This window comes from Heliangelus exortis, chromosome 6, assembly GCF_036169615.1.
Source record: "Heliangelus exortis chromosome 6, bHelExo1.hap1, whole genome shotgun sequence".
Taxonomy (NCBI): Eukaryota; Metazoa; Chordata; class Aves; order Apodiformes; family Trochilidae; genus Heliangelus; species Heliangelus exortis.
This window is the reverse complement of record NC_092427.1, coordinates 36,333,614-36,340,785: the sequence shown is the minus strand read 5'-3', so window position 1 is coordinate 36,340,785 and position 7,172 is coordinate 36,333,614. Positions and strand designations below refer to the sequence as shown.

At 39.2% G+C, this 7,172-nt stretch overlaps 1 long non-coding RNA gene across 1 annotated transcript in view; it reads left to right on the top strand.

Moving 5' to 3' along the window:
- The first annotated feature begins 5,760 nt into the window (after positions 1-5,760).
- The window catches only part of LOC139797299 (uncharacterized), a 102,893-nt gene continuing 101,481 nt past the window's right edge, over positions 5,761-7,172 (top strand). Inside the window, exon 1 of the long non-coding RNA XR_011726402.1 lies at positions 5,761-6,417. This is a non-coding gene — a long non-coding RNA (uncharacterized lncRNA). The remainder of the gene's footprint in view (positions 6,418-7,172) is intronic.

Genomic DNA, 7,172 nt, shown 5'->3' with positions numbered 1-7,172 from the left:
TCTTGCATCATTAAATCTGAAGCTGCTTCTCCATTATTTTGAATGACAGCATTTTCCTGGCATTTTAGAGAAAGGGCATTTTAGGTGCTCAGAACAGACCCAAAACCCCCAAAATCTTCAACCTCCAGTTAAAAACCTGAAACAATGTTGAAAGCAAACGATGCCACGAGACCACAAGCAGCAATTGCTCTTTTAGCACATTTTGTCCTCTTTCTCTTCACTCAGTACTTCCCAAGAGCAAAGTTTGAGCCAGAAGGCATTCCTAACATAAACACCTGGACAACCATTTAGGACATAAATGGGTTTCCCTTCCCAAAATGCCTCTGTTTCCTATTTCAGTTTCCTGGTCAAAGCTGCTGGAGTATTTGTTAGAGCACTAGACTGACTTTTGAAGGAAGCACCACAAAATGGTTAAGCAGAAGGAAGAAAAAAAGAATGCTATGCTTAAAAAGAAAGTAGCTGCTAAGTGCAACGTGTTATTCCAAAATTAAGGTATTGTGAAGAACCAGATAATGGAACAGATAGACTTTCACTCCTGGAGTTTGATAAATTGAAGTTGATAAGACACTGTGCTCTTGATCTGAGATAAGCAGCTTTATCAAAGCAGCCAGTTTGATAAACAAGCAATCTGCAAGGAGTTTAAAAAAAGATTAAGCAAGTGAAACCTTTAGAAGCCATGCTTTACTTCTTTATTGGTTAAAATTACAGCTGCTCTAAGCTTTATAGCTTCAAGCTCCTTTCACATCTCTATGAACACACACATCAGGCATTAACCAATCCCTTAAAATTACAACTCAATTTATAGATTAATTTTCATTAAGACTGTACCTATACGTCAATTTTTTGCTAAAGAAACCCAGCATCAATCTGAAAATTCCATTAAGTTGTGCCACACCTATAAGTAAAAACTGCCAGAGGACAAAAAAAAAAATCTTACTGCTTCAAAAGCACCATGTATTTCTGGCAAGGATTCAAGATGAATTTATAGAGAATATAGCAGTATCAAATTAGCAAGGGAAAAAAAATGCTTGCATTTTTTTCCCCTAGATGCCACATTTTCAATGCACAATTATACTTCTTTATACTTCCAGCAAATAAATAGTTAAGGTGTATAATCTGAAGTTAAGACAGAACAAGATAGGCTAAAAACTAACTGAAAGCAATTACACAGGTTTTGCACTACTTTAACTCAATTGTTTTGTAAGCTTATTTAAATTTTAATCAGCTTTAAAATTTAAAATCATTGTCTGTCAAGTCAAAACTGTTATTTCAGATAAAAAAAAAAGCAAAGCATTCTCTCTCAAGACACACCCAAAAAAAAACATCACAAAAAACCCCCAAGACCCCAAATACCCCAGTGACATGAGGTAAAGTTTGAGGCAAGCTGGCTCCCTTCCCTGCAACAAAATCCAAGATCACATCGCACCACAGCTCTTCTAGGGCAAAATATGCAAAATAGATCTCTAGAATGAGATATTCTTGATAACTGTCAAAATTCCAAACTCCCTTTAGGGTTTTTCATTCATTTCTCTCAAAACACTGTTGCTTTTGCAGTCCAGCTGTGACTTTGTGAGTACTCTGAGTATTTCTGTCCACCTGACCCAGGATATTACATAGGGCAAAGATCTGGGGGGTGTGTGTGGGGGGACATGATTAAAGATTATGTTAAAGAACCTGGTAACTGTAAACAGGATGTAAATTCCAGGGTTCAAACTACCTGTAGCACAACCCTGAGCACAAAATCCTTGGTTTTAATAGTCCATACACTATGTTTATCCCACAGCAGGCAGCTGTCTCCTATAACTGATGTCTAAGGTAACAGAGATTGATGCTGTTTCTCCAATCATTTCCCAAACTTTGCTGTTTAATGAGGTGAGTGGCACAGTGGCAGTTTATTTACCTGCTGGCAACCCTTTTCTTTGAAGGGTCACTGCTCTTAATTATAGGTGCACCTGGTTACTGTTTTGCTTTGAGGTCTGCCAAGGTTTCCATTATAAACCCATTTTTAGATGTTTATTCTGCAATACCCTTCAAGTCCACTGTGGGTTGAAGCATTGCTCACAAGGCCCTGGAAAGTATTTTTAGTAACTAATCATGGATCTTTTGCTCCATCCCCATTATGTCAGGATTGCCTCTTTCCACTGCTTCTTTGTGGGAAGGTTATACCTATATTTTGCTAAGGAAACAAACATTTTTTCAGGCAGGAAAACCTTAAACAGAAAGGTCAGGTATAATAATCTCACAAAAAACACCAACAGCTCCAGAGTTTGGTATTCTGCTATCTCAGATTACCTGCATCAGCTGAAAGGAGCTGCTTCTCTGCATTCACTCACCATAATTACTGTGTGATACTAAATTATTTGTGTTTTCCTCACCTGCCTTGCCTATTTTTTCAGGCTTGTTGGTCCAGAAGCAGGAGGCACTAATTTTACTGAAGAGATGCCATTACTTAAGCATCTAAGCAACCCCAGGCAAGTAAGTGGATTTAAACCTGCAGATTTGAAGTAAGTCACAAATATACAGGATTTCTGGGCTTTGACTGGTAAAGAGACTTTAAAATCTACTTCTTCCTCTCATGCTGCAAGGGGTCATTCTTCTAATGTGCAAAAAAAAAAATAAAAAAAATTAGATTTTAGTGCCATCTAGGCACATGAAATTTTGACTTGAGATGCAATTTCCTAATTAATATAAACTTAGCAGAAGTCTTGTGATTCATTTACTGCTTGGACAGGTATTAGCTTCCTTTGGGCATCAGGAGTCTGTTGGTCTTATTTAAACACTAAACCTTAGAAGCCTGACTTTCTGCAGCTACTTACACTCCTCTATACCTTGTAAACATTCAAAAAAGCACTGCAAACTGAAAAAAACCTTGCTCCATGGAGGGGGAAAACCTCTGTAAAGTATATGTTGTCAAAAAGCCAGATTTACTGCAGAGGTTCTATACATATCCCTCAGCAGGGTACAGTCCTAATTTGTTTTTTTTTTTTTTGATTGGGGCTTTTAAAATTTTCTCTACATGACTGCAGAAACTTACACATTGTAACCAGTTAACTGAGCATGGATCTGTATGTGTATATATATATATATATATGAACTAATATTACACAACAGCAAAGATTTGCCCATGGGAAGAAGACTTCTGCAGCTCTGCTGCAAAAATGCATGCAAAAATGTGTGCATCTGTGTAGAAGAGAAAAAATATTTTCTAGGGCTAAATTGCATCTGATTTTTCACTTCCAGTAGAGCATCAAAACCAAAAAGCAAAAGGAGATTCACCACATGTGAAATGCCTCAGAAACCACTGAGTGTACAGACAATTATTTTGGGAACAGAGAATATCCTCTCCTCAAAAATGACACTGAAATGAAATAGCTTTTTGATCTCATAATTTTAGATATGCATCCAAGAAAAGGAAAGCAGTGGCTTCCTTTGATCTGAACTTAGCACTGCAGTTCCTTGTTATTTCATCTCATCTCAAGAATGAGATAGGAAATTATTAACACCAAGCCTGAAATCCAGATAAGAAAAATGGAAAAAAAAAAAAAAAAAAGACAAAACCCCAACCATAAATGACCTGAAAGGACAAAGGGATGAACTATAATTTTTTTTTTTTTTAACTTCCAGGTGCTGCAGAATTTCCAAGTGTGACAGGGTAATGAAAAATGTATACACCATTACCTACCATACCTTAAAACATCTTTACCACTTCAGATAAATAGCATTTCTTTCTTTTACCCCTAGGACTGCCTGAGATGCAAGGTGCCTACCTCTAATTTGGTGTCACTATCACCAAATTTTCCATAGTCTTGACAGTCTCAGCTGCTCTCTCTTTGCTCCACATCTCTTCAGAAGTACCATAAGCTACATAACACCCTTAAAGGTGACCTTCAAAGGAAAGAAGTGGGCTTGTTCTCTTTCTTTACAAATCAAGAAGCAAAGGAAAAAAATTTTTAAATGGATATTTCTGCTGTTGAATTTATTCACCACTCACCCTATTCTTCCCCTATGACTATAAAAGTAACATGCAAAAAAAGATTGTAAGTAGGCTAATTTATATATAATTCTTCAGCAGCCAATGCCTTGTTCAGGATGCATCTGAATGACATTCAATAGTTAAAGAAACACTCAAACTTTGTGCCAGGTAATGTATTTCATTTTTACACTCCAGTATTACTAATAAATTAGTCCACACAGCACCTACTACTGGTTTACATACTCAACTTATTTTTGAAACATTATGTAAGAAACTGGATACTATTTCTTTGAGAGAAATGTGAGCTGTGATATCAGTGAACTTCTGACTAATCCTGTGAGATACAGGGCAAGCATATTTAGAAGCAGCAGCCCTTCTGGGAGCATTTCTTTTTATTTTTAAACTACTATTTCTTTCTTTTGCAAATCCCCTCATGAAGAAAGTGATTGACAAGGCCTTGTCTCTGACCTCACTATTCCCTACGTTGTTGTGGTAAAGAACTACATATTATGCACATGCTGAAAGTTAAATCAGGTTTGTTGTGCATGTTCAAACATTTATTTTACATGTTACAATACCAACTGATTCTCTGAATGCTATTTTTCTGACCTTGACACAAACCACTTCAACGCTGATGTTAACTACAAATTAGTGTTTTAAGAGATTTAAAAGCTCCAGAAAGCAAAGCAGACAAGAAAGGTAAGCATCTTCATTGTTTTAACATGTAATTAAAGCAGAGAAATAACTTTTTGGTTGAGACTGATGACTTCACATTGCCTTTCGCTCCATGTTTCAGCGCAGCCATTTTAAAATTTTATCTATACTTTGCAATAGAATTAAATGCTGCAAGAAATTGTCTGCAGTTTTTCTGTCTATTTCAAAGGTGAATATTGTTACTTATAAAGGAGAGGTCTCAAAGTCCTTATTATGTAAATATTCATACCTACAAACACAACGTTGCCATTATAACAGAAACATCAGCAAAAAAGTGAGGCGTGTTTTACAGTTATTATACTTAAAGGAAGCTGAGCCAACTCCATCTTCCCTGTCACCTCTGGCATTATATTTTCAAGAGAAAATTTTTAAAATATGAGCATAAGATGTGTCCTTGTTCAAGCCCCTTAAGAACTGCACCAACATTGTTTCCTCAGCTTTTCTTTTGCTCTCCTCCCTCAGCAGGAATTAAATTTCATTGCCACCACTTGGGTGCACTCGCAATGAGTAAACTGAGGCTTGGAGGTGCCTAAAAAGTTTTACTGTTATTTCAAGCTATATTTGTACCAGTTTCCCTGACAAATGTGTTTTCTAGAGGATAAAAATCCAAACTTCGGGAGCACTCACCACACTGCAGGAGTCCGGTCCCTTTGGCGCCTAGTGCTACTGCTTCTCCTCACGGGGTTCCTGCAACATGAAGTAAATTATTCAAACCGGATGGAAAAGGGGACCCAGGCCAGCGTGGCAGCTCCCTCCCAAACTCCCAGTTTCCCTTCCGCCCCCCATTTTGATGCCTTTTCCACACCTTTTCCTTAGGGAGGTTATTTGTAAAGCCGCTGCCACACACCCACACCACACAGTCCCTCACTCCCCTCAGGCCGTTCCCGCCCTCAGCGTGAGGGGGCTCTGCCTCTCCTCACAGCTCCCGCCAAAAATCATAGGAAATTCCCCCAGGCTCACCTCTTCCCTCACTTCAACCCAACCCTAGAGAAGCTGAGGAAGCTCTGGGAAGCCTGGAAGAAACCAAGCTTCTTCCCCTGCCCCTCTTGAAATAGCCACCCTTCTGCCTACACCTGGCACCTTCTACCCCAGGTCATTTAGCACAGCTGTGTCCCCACAGCCCACAGCCCCCAGCCCTGCCCAGCTGTGCCAGGAACCCCTTTCTTGACCTAAATGGGCACAGGAGTTGGAAATCAACTTAACGAGCGAGGAGCTTTTCCTCAGGCGGCCATTTTGTCATCTCTGCTCCAGCATGAGCGCTGAGGGAGGCTGTCTCCACACTTCAGAATTTTATTTTTTTTTAATTTTTTTTTGGTAGAGGGGTAGCACAAGGCTCCTTGATCTCCATTGTGAGTGTTTTCTGTGGTGTTGATAGCTGCTAAGGCTCTCTTGCTGCTGGATATGGAATGAGAGGAGGAAAGGAGTGGAAACTGGATTGGAAAATGTTAGTCGCCTGAGGTAAAGGAGCTGCCGGGCCTCCCCTCACCTTGAAATTTGGCTGATTTCAAGCATCCGAGAGAGGCAGAAACCTGAAAAACAAACAATTTCTTTCAAGAATCATTGAAGTTGGAGCATTTTTCTTCTCTTCTTGTGTGCACCGTGGTGTTTATAGCCTGAAGCTATCATTGCATGGCAGCCCCTCACACAGCCGGGCTGCGCCGAGGAACGAAGTCTGAGCGTCGGTGCTATCCTTGCAGGAGAATTTGGGGACAAATTCACCTCAAGCCAAGGTAAGTAACTTTACAATAGAATAACTTTTTTATTTTCTCAGAATTAAAAAAAAAAAAAAAAAAAAAAGAGAGAGAGAGAGAGAGAGTTTTAAGGAGTTGGTGGGTTGGTCTGGAAAGATAACCTGGAAGGGTAATGCTGTGCAGAGCTGGGGATGGGGCTGTCTCCTGGAGAGCTTGGCAGGATTTCTGGAAGGAAATCCAAAATATCTGCTAGACCAGACTCTCTGTCAAGTCTGTTTTAACAGGGAGAGGGCCAAAACCTACAGTTAAATCACAGGGTGCCCTTGGTGGAAAATATTTGCCCTCAAGATTTAGAGTAAGCACTGGGACTCTGATTAGCAGAGACTGAATGCTTTGCTGACTCATGCTATACATAATGAAAGCTTAACAAAATAGAATACATCTAGTTCGTGAAGTCTCTTGATACTGTGTTGTAATTTAGTCTACCAACAGCCTTTATTTAAAGTTGGATTCCATGAGCCTGGTATAATGAGCTAAAAAGTGCACGGATAAGCAGTTATTTTTGAAAATGTGGCTCCCTATCGATGTATATTTTTCACAGCCTGTATATCTTAATTGAATTGAAATGAGCATGGGACCCTAGGGTTTTTTAAGTCTAGTGAGGCATTAAATACTCCAAAAAGCCCAATAAAAGATTAAAAAACCCCAGTTCTCCAAACTATTGAAACTTATTCCTTTAGCTGTGGGCACAGCACTCTTCTAACTAGCAAAAATACACAAAAGCATTGCTTACA